Consider the following 12079-nt stretch of genomic DNA (forward strand, 5'->3'; position numbering starts at 1 on the left):
TGAACTTGAAGGTTGAAGTTGGCTACTACTATACTACAGGACCCCAAGGATCAGTGAAGCAGGAAGTAGCCATAGTGGCCAACTCTGATCCCTGCCTTCCCCTAGCCTCATACAGTGGGACTAGCAGCTATAGCTCCTGGCATGCAGTCAGGTACACAGCAATCCCCTCCATCAATACTGAAACGACATCCTATGAGGTGAGGTCTAAACAGACAAGGGTTCAAATCCAGGTGGAGTACTGGGAACGGACACGCAGCAAACTTGGCTCAGACCATGGAATGGTAGATGCACGCTTCTCAGAGCATTCTATGGTACTGGATGACCCAGACTAGTAAAGGACAGCTGAGCTGCCCTGAGTAAAATTGCCTGGGGATCTGAGGCTTAATGCTGACTGGAACCTCGGCTGGATAAACGCGCCCAACTTGCTTTTCCTCCAATGAGCCTTGCTGAGAAAGCTCAGATTCTGATATTTAACAGTGGTGGAGACTGAGCTGTAACTTCATGGTTATTGAAAGTCGACCAAGAATCCTTGCAAGGCAAGAACGTTGCAATTGCTGAAGATGTGAGACATGGCTAGCCAGGTTTGACCTATGTGGCATTAGGAAACAGGTGAAATAGCTCTTCACAGCTTAGTGCACTTGGTTGGGATACCTGTTCACGGTTCAACAGGTCAGCTGGCTTGGCTAGGAGGCCAGACTGACTGTCCAGGCTAACATGTGTCAGCTGGACCTCCTTACTTGGAGGACACAGGGGGACCATCTCCTGAGTTCTTGCTGTTACCTTGTCAGGACTGATGTATGCCTACCTTGGGTTCTAGGCACTCAGAAAACCAGTTGGTAATGCTGACTCCTCAGGTTCCAGTACTGATGCTCAGAACCGCCCCCCCATCCCTCCACAAATACTGATGCATTCAGACCAGGCTGGTCCACAGTGACCTTTTGCCATGTGATGTTCTTCCGTGTGCATGTTGTGCCCACACCTGGCAATGCTGTGGCCGACTCCTACTTTGTCACATGAACTGAGGTTGGCTCTTCTGTATTTAGCACTGCAACATCTCATCCACTGTTATGAGTTCTGGGCTCGCGACTTTGAGGATTTGGACTAAAAATCTTGGTGGGCTAATAGTACCTTAAAGCAATGTCTGTCTGGCAAGGTACTAAAGATGAATCTCTTGCCAAGATGACTGGGTAACATGTCAAACCACCTCCTTGTGCTTAATCCTGAGACCAAGCCTGTGCCAGCATCCCTCCCTCCTTGCTGAAACACTGGCTTTGCTCTTACCAGCCTCACCTGTGGCTTCCAGGCACTGAGGCAACTAGAATATCTGCCAATGCAAATAGCAAAAGGACTTCAGGGTCTCCAACCTTTGGCATTTTGATGCTTCGTTAGCATTGGACAATCCATGCTCACATTGCAATGCAACAGTTGCCTACTTCCCATTAAAACAAAAACAATCTGAGGTCTGATCAAATCATCTCGTTCAGACTTTGCCTGCAACCCTCCCCACCCAGGCCGACTGCCTGGGCCTGGCAAGCCCTGCTTCCCAGGCTGCTTTCTCCCTTCATGATGCAGCTAGTCTGAGCTCTTCCTACCCACCACCATCACAAGTCCTTGCAAGCATCCAGAAGTAAAACCTGGACATGTGCACCCAATTAGTCCAGCAGGTAGCAGTGGCACTGATAATGGAGATCCAGGCCAAACAGCATCCACAGTGCATGCTTCCAGCAGGGGTCAGTGCTAAACACAACCTGCGTCGTAGGCTCTTTATCTTTTCAGCATGTCCATCAGATCTGTAGAGATGGAAAAACATCCCCCAGTGGGTGATGCCTTAAGTCTCGTAGCTCCCCAGAGGAGCTGGATACAGCTCAAGTCTGAGCGCACTGAGCTTGCGTGTGTGCTCTACCAGCTTCACTATTATGGCCATGAAGATTGTGTTCCATAGAAGCTACAGGTGGTGAGCTGGTACCACTGGCTCAAGGCCGGCAGGATGCCGTCTTGATGGGGGAGTTGGTGGCCTCACAGCCCGGCAAGTTGAGGGTCATGAGGGTGGTTGGCGCTTTCCCCGGCAGTACTCAAAGGGCTCCGGGCTGACATGGGTCAGTGGAACACCACGCAGGGTCAGACACTTGAGCTGAGGCTTCGACACTGGGACAAAGCTGATACCTACTGTGCAGAAAGCAGGCCGATACAGGCCTCCGGGGGGGCTCTTCAGGCACCTGGAGTCAATTTCTGGGTGTGTAGCATGTCGAGACGATTCAACATGGCTTTCAGGATGTCCACTTAAGGCCACTTTGAGGGTGCCCAGCAGGAAGTTGAAGGGCCAGATCCTCGCCATGGCCTTCAGGATGTTCAGCAGCCTCCTGTTGAAGGCCTCCACAAAGAGCACAGGGAACATCTCTAGGAAGATCCAAAGAATGGCCAAGGCCTCATCTCAGCAGGCTGTTTTCTGTCAAGTGCAGGAGTCCCTAGGGACATACTGCTCATCCTGTTGTCCTCAATGACAACCCTTGCGGTGCTGTCCCCGGTTGAGACTGTCTGGGCCAGTGGGGAGGCCTTTGGAGGCCGGAAACTTCTGGCTCTGGATGAGGCTGGGAGGACACCCTGAGCTCCAGAGGGAGCAGCACAGGAGCTGGGACCCCTGACTGAGTAGGGCCTCTTCCGGTCTCCCAATGTTGAACCCTACGTAAGTGGGTGCTGCCCCCTTTAGGTCGGGGATTAGCTTTCATACTGGTTTTTCAATTCTAGGTGAAACCAGGCCCAGCACAACCTCAAATGGAGGCTTGCCTCTGGTTTTGTGGGTGCTAGTCTGTCAGCGGAGCACTTAACATTGTAGGGCCAGTTTGGAAGACCATTTTTCTTCCACAGTTCTACTGTGGAAGAACTGTCTCAGAAGACCAAGCTTTGCTGGCTGCCTCATTCTAGGCCAAGTTTCCTGTGAATCTGGAATGTAGCTCCACTCTTGTGGCCTGTAAAGTTTCCTGAGGTCAGCCATGAGTCTGGGGTTTCTGAGTTAATCGATATGTGCGTGAGCCAAGTCTAAGGATGTCTACACGCTCAACTGAAAGGAGCTTGAAGGTCATGTGTCGCAGTGAGGATCTCCATCAGTCAACGCTACGTGATATGCAGCAAACGGTATTAAAATAGGCATTGATAACAGGTGCTTACAATACCTCCATTGACGTGTTGGAGAAAGCGATCAGGAAACTAGGTAAAATCGGCCAAAATGAAGAATACAAACTGCAAAAAGAGCTTAACGTGAGCAAAATCAACTTCTAGCCAAGCTGTCGAAAGTGAGAAGCCAAGTGAAAATGGAGATGAAAAACAAGTGTTCCTGCTGATCATTCTGAGGTGGCAATAGTCATCTCCACTTTCACATCCAAGTCTAAACTGGCTACACCAACCGTTCCTTGCTATCCTGGCATCTTTGCCCATCCTACTGCTCCTGCGTAGCTTGATGTGCCTCATGGGCAATGGATACATTTTGTTTTGATCCAGTCGGCTAATCTGGATACCCTTTAATATCGGGGCTAATACTGATAGGTAGTAATCTGGTCCTATAATGTTAGCAATTGGGTACATTCTGTCAGCATTCTCCCTGGTATCTGAGGGGGGCCAATACTTCAAGCAGACCTGTTCTCTAATTTTGCAGTGAGAAATCGCTGACGGCACATTAGCCTTGATATCATCCTCTTGCATCTGAGGCTGACACCAATCCATCACAACAGTCGACAGCTTCTGTATGAATTGAACACTAGACTGCTACTAGCAGAATGTAGGTTTCAGTGTAGGGCTTGCTGTTGTCGACAGTGTGGAATCCTCAACAATTTACCCAGCGGGTCAGCTTGGGTGATTGTTGCATTTTAACTCTTGCTGCAACTTCTATTTGGTCCATAGTTCAAGAGGGTTGGTGGGGGGTGCTGTTAACATGCTGCGTAGTGGCTGCATGGGGGTGGGCAAGCACATCCTGGGATACCAGGAGGTGCAGGGGAGCCCCACCCATGGCCATTAGGCTCATGCAACCTGTACCCATGCCTCAGGGTGAACCTTCCGAAGACCTACTAACCCAAGCCAGCCTGAACTCCCTGGGGACCAATGACTCTGCAGATGTTGATCAGGTGGTTGTCCCTGGACAAGGTCAGACTCCTGAAGATGAAGGGGTTCTGTGGGCAGAATCCAAGGGGTGGAGTTCCAGAAGGGCCTGGTTTTAGTTCAGGTTCTTCAAGCCCAAGGTGTCTTCCAAGGCATTTGGGGTTTCACCCCACTCTTGAGACGGCTTCTCCAGATCCTAGAAGAGGGTGTGGCCACCACATTAGTTTTGAATCTTCAAAAGATGCTCAGTGCCCTCACACTTCAGCCAGCTCAGGGAGGAAGTAGCCCACGCTCCAGAGCCATATAGTCGTGGTGGAAATAGCCCAGAGGTAGGTAAAGGAGGCATGCAGGTTCAAATTGACCAGATGGTTGGCAGCCTCTACCTCAGTAATTCTGAGTATCTGGGAGGTCTTGGTTGTCAAAGATGACACCAAAACAGTGCTAGAGATGAGTGCCTAACAAGTGGTCCTAGAGGCTGTACAGACAGGAAGGCGGTCAAGTCCATGAGTCCCTGGGTCTGTTCAGGCTGCAGAACCAACACAGATCAGCAGGTCTCCTGACATGTTGCTGCTTTTTGTAGTCCTTACCCAGGCTCAACGTGATTAAGATTGTGTATGAGGAAACTCAAAGTCAAAACTGAGGCTGCTCTGGGCTCAAGCCATTGCATTTAAGGCAAAACATGTGAAGCTGGGGTCAGCCTAGTCAGAGGGAACAGCTACTGGTAGGCACTCCAATCTAACACTCACACATGGAACTCCAGACTTGGGAAGATCTGTGGCTAGCTTGAGTCAAGCTCTTGAACAAATGACTCCTATGTCTGGAGGTCACATGTGACTAAGAATTGTTGGCTCAACTCTTCCATACAGCAGCCAACTTAAACTATTTACAAAAACCTTGTTTTCATTCGTGCTTGCCATGGGTATTTGCATAAAGAGTACTGATGCCCTGGCGGGCACCTCTTCTGGGTGGTGACATCTTCCAAAGAGCATCAGAAGCATGTCAAGACTCGCCAAGGTTTCAAGGTCTCTGGGGCGGGGGGAATGGTGTGAATGGCTCTGCCAAGACTGAGGACAAAGCCCAGCCTTAAAGTACTTGGTCCTAATCATAGTAATCAAATCTTTTGCTTAAGCCCACATTTAAATATGGAACAAGGCTTTGGAGAGCTAAGCTCACTAGAACCTGTAATTTTTCAAGCAGGCTGAAGGCCAATGTTTCTCAACCTTCAAGACACGAAGGCTACTGGTAGCAGTAGACCGTAGGAAAGGATGCAAAACTCGGGCCCAAGCGCCCTGAAGCCTGGGTGTGAAAACAATCACTATCCTCTCAAATCCTCTAGGCGGGGAGATGGCCAAAGATCACATGGACCACTGTGGATCAAGATGATGGTGAGAACATGAGACTGGGCAGGGAATACCAGGCTTAGTACTATCCTCATTCTAAAGCTATGGTCTTGAGTAAATTACTTGACCTTGCCCATCCCTCACTTGACCTACAAGTGGTCCACTACTGAACCTGTGAACTTCCAGCTTTAATGAATCATCTCCATTATTGCAACCAAATCAACGGGAGTGAAACAGCTGGTGTCAATACAATAACTTCTGGTGCCAGTCTAAGGGTTGCAAGACAGGACCCAGGATAGATGCATGAGCCAACAGGCATTGCAGGGACAGAGGTGGCAAGCGCCGACTGTAACTTTGCATGAACTCTTACAGAAGTGGCTCAGGAAGACAATGCCCCCATCAATGACACCTACAGGGTTGAGACGTTACCAACTGCAGCAGAATGCTCTCCTCTGGGGTCTGTGAGATCCTTCACTGTGTGGTCCTCACACACTGAGCTGAGGCAGTGCATTTGAGCCCACATGGAACAAACCAGCAACTTGGGAAATTCCATTTGAGTTTCTCTGGCTCCACAAGTGGAGGGGGATCTGCCCTCAGAAGAGGGTGATAGATGCATCTGAGTTGGCTCTATTCATGGGCTGGCTGGCAAGTCTCCTGCGTCATGACTGGATGTGGGATTGCACCTAAAGCTTGGCGCAAACAACTGCAGAACGCAAAAATGGACATTGAATCTGTTGTGTTGGCTACTTCATGCTGGTTTCCAGCTAAACAGTAGACAAGGCCAGAGGCTTCTAGGGCTGTTCAAGGTGAGCATAGAACTCGGAGAGGCTGACCAGATGCCCATCAGCACCAGAAGTAGGCGGCTCTTGCCCTCACCCACCTGCCACTCCTCCTGGTGTCCACGGGAGGCATCAGAGCTCAAACTGTTGCTTGGGGCTTAGATGTACCGAGGGAGGAGCATTGAGTGAAATAAGCCATGCTTCTATAGGAAGCATGGAGGACTTGCTGGGCAGCAGCTCCCAGCACTCTTGCTGTGTGTCAGGGGAAAATGCATGGCTCACTCGGTCCTCAAATAGGTATTCCTTGGCTATGTCGACATTCCAGTCGATGTGTCAACTCCCGAATGTTTTGGTTCATCTGCAGAACTTAAGGTGAGGCTCTAGCTGCTGGACGCCTTTCTCCAGCATCCCCAGCTGGCAAGCTGGCTAGGTGTCTTCCTGACGGGAGACCATGGGGCAGCAGGGGCACAGCCGTCCTTCCCCGCCAGGCTCCCTCTGCAAGGTGTCGAGGCAGCACCTGCAGCACACGTAGCATTTCAAGTGCACTGGTTTTTCAAGTCTGAACAGAGGCTGCTCCAAGATGATCCCAAGTGCTCAGTCATGGCAATCTCCCAGCTTAGTGTCAGTTCGGTCTAGACATCCCTGAGTTCAGACAGGGAAGACAATGACTGGACTAAAGTCCTGTGCTAATGCTGTGCTTTCCATGTAGTTGTACTAAAACAGAGCTTGACTGGATCTGTCAGTGCAAGCCTTGATAGGAGGTCTCAATCCTGCTGGATCTTCAGATGGCTGGCCTTATCTCCACCTGTCATAGAAGTCTGATCCTCAGCATGACTTCTTTTGACTCGATTAACATCTGTTGGGCTCACCTCTGCTTTAGCTCCTGGTACCACCTGATGCTATGAACAGCCCACTTGCTCACTAGTGGGAGGGCCAGTTCTACGCTACGTGTGCTGGGTCTTAACTCAGGAGCATACAAGCAGAACATCAAGTACAGACTGCAAAACACTTGTATATTTTGCATGTGTGGAAAACACTAAAACTTGACGAGGACAGAAGGTTGGCACAATGAATGGGAGCATAAGTCAGTCTTCAGACATGTGAACTCGAGCTTGACCTCCCAGCCAACCTGAGCCACCTCAGTAGCACTTCCTGCTTGCAGATGTTTCCAAACAAATGGGGCTGCTGGTCGAGGATGGCAGGGAGAGGTTAGAACAGAAACAGCTGGGATAAACTTGGCAAACTGGCAGTCCTTATGACCTCAAACTCGTGGATTAAGAGCTTCCTAGCTCATCTTACTTGGGTTGGCTTCTTAAAGGAACCTAAAAGAACCTAGCTGAATGTGCTCCAAAGCCCTCCACCTTTCACGCTTCTGGAGTAGTCCTCCCAAGCTATCCTGAGCACACTGACCTCACCTGGTCTGTGACGGCCTCTAAGCCAATTCTAACCAATGTGACTCCTGAGGTGAATCCTGCATGTGCCACTCAGCACCTAGCAGAGTAGGTTATAAGACAGCATGAACAAAGGATCTCCAGGCTTATTGGATTCTTGCCGTTGAAGTACCGTGACCTCACTACATTGGGTTGGACAGGCAAGGATCCTAATAGCTCACTAAAACAAAGACCTCACACCTTGCTAGGTGTGGACTTGACCAGCAAGTGCCACAAGACACTGCCAACAAGGGTCCACATAGCTTGGGATACAACTGCAGCTGTAGCATGCTACATGCAGAGTGGAAAGCTAACGTTCACAGGTTATCTAGATACTGGCTCAGGCTACTTAAGATTTGTCTTTGGAAAACACAAGTTTGCCTAAAATACTAGTACTAGTACTAAAGGCAATTACTACAGAACCTCTATATTAAAAATGGGGAAACAGCCAGTGTAACACTGGCCGTCAGCGTCTTAAGCATCAAGTGTACCAACTACTTGAAGCTTGTCAAACCTCCCTAATCTAGCTGTAAAGGCAGCAACTAGAACTAGCAGTACTAATCAGTCTAATGTCTAGAGTAAAAGCTAAGCCTTATTTTAGGGACTTAAGCACAGGGACCTGCTCCCTCAACTTCAGGACTACTAACCTAATCAAATAAGCAAGCCAGGTGGGAATTGGCTAGAAGTAAGACTTGGTGCAGCTAGCCTAGCTGACTTAGCAGATGATCCAGTCAAGAACCTCAACTCGAGCTCTCAAGTATGTCCCAAGGACTCCTGTGGCAGTTGCAGGTTTTTGAAATAAACTCAGACTGAACACTGACCTTGCATGCTCTAGTTAAGTTGACTTCCAGTTTGAACATGGGCCAGAATGTCCAAGCCCTGGGCAGCCTGTGCCAAGGAAACACATACTTGGGGCATGAATTGTATAATGGCTCCATTCTAGAAGCTGGACATAGAAGTAGGCACAGGTAAACCTAAGCAATAGCTCTAACAGTCTACCAATACCCAGGACTTTGTCGTAACAGTTCACTACTGTGTGACCCAGCATTGGTAGGGATACTTACTGGCCTTCTGGTATTCAAAACCTTAGACTATTGCTAGAACTTATAAACCAAGGGGCTTAAGTAACCCTCTGACTAGAAAGCTCTCGTCACCTGCCTCAGCAAAGTGGAAGACCACGTATCTAGTGGAGTCGTAAACTTCTGAATGCCTGTGCTCGAAGATGAGTTACAGAAGACAATCGGCTTCCCAATCGCATCAGGCAAACTTAAGGACACAAAAGCTACACTGAGGTCCCAAACTTGGCATATGTAACTTGGTTAATTTACCAAGATGCTCAAATATCATGGAGATCTTACCTGAACAACACTTGAAGCACTGAACCTGATAGCTTTACTCTATGAGAACTGGTTCCAAGTCACCAGCATGACTCCCAACAGCAACATGTCCTCAGGAAGAGGAATCTTGCTTGGTTTCCACTGTCATTGTGAAATAGCCAGAATGATTGACTTCCTAGACCAGCTTAGGACAAAACCGGTCTCAAGACCTTTGCAGTATCTCACGACTGTAGTTCCAAAGTCTCTTGGACCGTTCTAGCTTCAGCACAGTAGATTTAGGAAGCTAAGAAAGCTCGTGAAACTTGCATCTAAATGTAGGCTCCTAGATGGTAAGATGTGACCCTAAGATGCAGGCTTTCAGCATGTCAGTGGAGCAACTGCCAAATGCAGTCCTGCCACCCACATCTTTTTCCATCCCTCAGAAGATGCTGAATTGCCTCCAGGGGCACTCAGCTGAGAACAGATCTTACGAACAATTCCCTAATCAGGTGGGATCAGACCTGTTACATCATGGCTGGGACTCTACTCAAAAATCTGCCCCATCAAAAGACCTAAATGCCAAAAACGAACAAGCCTAGTCCATAAACTGGCAAAGGAACCATAATCATGCCTTTCCCAGGGAGTAGCCTTCCGAGAATCTCAAGACAATAGTCGCCTGACTTCCCTGCATGCTATCCTGTCAACTGAAAAGATCTGACCATTTGCACTAAGATAACTTAATATCTTCATGGCCTCTATGTGGACTCGGGTACATCTGAGCCCACATGGTTAAGGTGATGGGAAAGCTGTAAGGCATAATAGAAAAGGATGTGCTTCATACCGGGAGCTATGGACTACAGAAGATGGATCTAAGTGTCTTCTGCCAAGTGGTGCAATGTCCTGCAGAAACAAATGGCTGAGTTCCTCAGTACTGAGTCTCGACCCAAGTATACTACGTGTCTACTATGCAGATGAAGCAGGGCTGCTACATGAGTGAATGAGGTCCTAGGGAAACAGTTGGAGGGGTTTTAGTATCTTAACACGAAACTTCAAAGCTATTGCAGCCCAGTTGGATCTACCACATGGGAGCTCCATATTGAGGGCTCTCCTGGTGTGACATAAGCAGACAAGGCAGCCATGATCCTACTTTGATTCCATGGTGGTGACTTGGAGTCTCTGCCTAGTGCTTGAGAGGAGAAACTGGTGGCCATGATCAGATGGACGTCTCTACCTGGGCCTCCAGGAATTCCAGGTAAAGGATCGTGTTTTGTAACCAAAACACAAGGCTATATAACAGTACACAAAACCCTGGCTTGTCTCCGAGGCTTGGTTCAGCTCTCCTGGCCTTGGTTCAAGATGCTGTCCTATTGGGACTAAATCATCAGGAGAAAACAGGTGGGAGGGCTAAGGAATAGTAAAAGGGGAACTCTCCAAGATTGAAGCCATCGTGAAACTGATTCTAAAATGTAGCATCTCTACAGTGTCCTTCACTAAGTGTTCACAAACAGAAGTTAGGCATTGCTGAAATTTAAGATGAAACGAACATTAAATATGGCACTCAAGGACCGCTTATGTTAAGCTTTTCAAATTTGGAACCAGCACAGGGTATCATCTGGAATAAGCACGGGGCATACAAGTGTTTTCACAATCTGCCTGTTACCTCTTAAAGATGTCAGTATTTGTGGACTGAAGAGCATCCCAGATGGGTGCGGTTAATGTCCTGAGCGATGCACTTCCAGTCCAGCATCTTGCTTTTGCCCCAGGAAAGTAACAGGATGGTTGAAGAGGCTCCTGGCCCTGGATTGGCTTACTACTTGCCATTGCAGCCATGTGGGGAGTAAACTTGCAGATGTGAAGACCTCTCACTCTTCACCTTTTTCTCAAACTTTGCATTTCAAATAAAAACCAAAGGGGACCAACGCTGGTTTAGGAAAGAGCCACTGGCATCCCACATGGTCATTAGTCTAGATCCTGGATGCTCCACTTATCCAACTCCCAGATAACAGGCCTGGAAAGGAAATGGAGGATGTATCAAGCACTCGACCTTGTAATCAAGTTGGAAATCTAGGCAATACTCCTGGCTCCAGACTTGCTCATCTGTGCTCATTCTGGTTATTTGAGTGAACCAGATGGGAGATGTCTTTCTTAGTAGCTCTGCTCTCCAAATTGATCTGAAACACCCTGCAATAGGAAATGGCACTGTGGCACACCAGGCTAAGCTACCATCTGCCTCTCAAGTCGATGTAAATGGGAAACTGTGGGAGCACTTGAGTTAGACTCCTGGGAGACTCAAACCTCCTGGTTCTTAAACATGATCCAGCCCTGACCATCATGATCACTTGGAAAATCAAGCCGCAGACAGTAAGAAATGTCTTTCCTTTCTACGAATCAGTTGAAGGTGTTTGTGCTCTCCATTCTTAATCATGTTCCTGGTTTGCAGAGTTAACTTTCCAGCTTCTGGGGAGTCTCGGATGCCTTCCAGAAGGTTCCTGCAGGGGAGGAAGTTAACAGGGCAGCAATGTCTGAGCTACCTGGGGCATCTTGAGCAGGATGAGCAACATGGATATGGTGGCACCTAAACACTGTATCTTAAGCTCTTGACCTTGTTTGCTACTTGTACTGCATAAACGTACTATTTAGGGCCGAGCTGATAAGACTGCGGCAATCTCTATGAAGCATTGCATTAAACCATGTACTGGCTAGCTACTGACTCATGAACCTCTCATAGCTGAGCCCAACCAGGCGTACTTCACAAAAGCATGGCTGCCAAGTTGGCAGAAGCTGGAACTAGGACCCCAATCTTCATTCCCAGGTGCTGTGGGGCAGGTGAGGTAGCTTCTGCTTGGTATCATGGGTGACAATGTAGTCTAAAGACCACTTCAAAACCCATGTTGACAGGACAGACTTCATAGTTGAGACTTCAAAGGACACACCACTCACCCCTTTTGGATTAACAGCTTTAAGTTCAGTCATAGGCTTGAATGCATTCCAGAAAATGGCTGAAAGATGGCTGTTGAGCAGCAATATAGGCATAGGGCTACTGCAGCTAGGGCGGACAACTTTGAAGTCACAAATGCTTCAGGTACTGCAGTTCTCAGATACTGCAGGCTTAATTTCAATCTGCC

This window comes from Ochotona curzoniae, unplaced genomic scaffold (genome assembly GCF_017591425.1).
Source record: "Ochotona curzoniae isolate NIBS_2020 unplaced genomic scaffold, NIBS_Ocur_1.0 contig_46, whole genome shotgun sequence".
Classification (NCBI taxonomy): Eukaryota; Metazoa; Chordata; class Mammalia; order Lagomorpha; family Ochotonidae; genus Ochotona; species Ochotona curzoniae.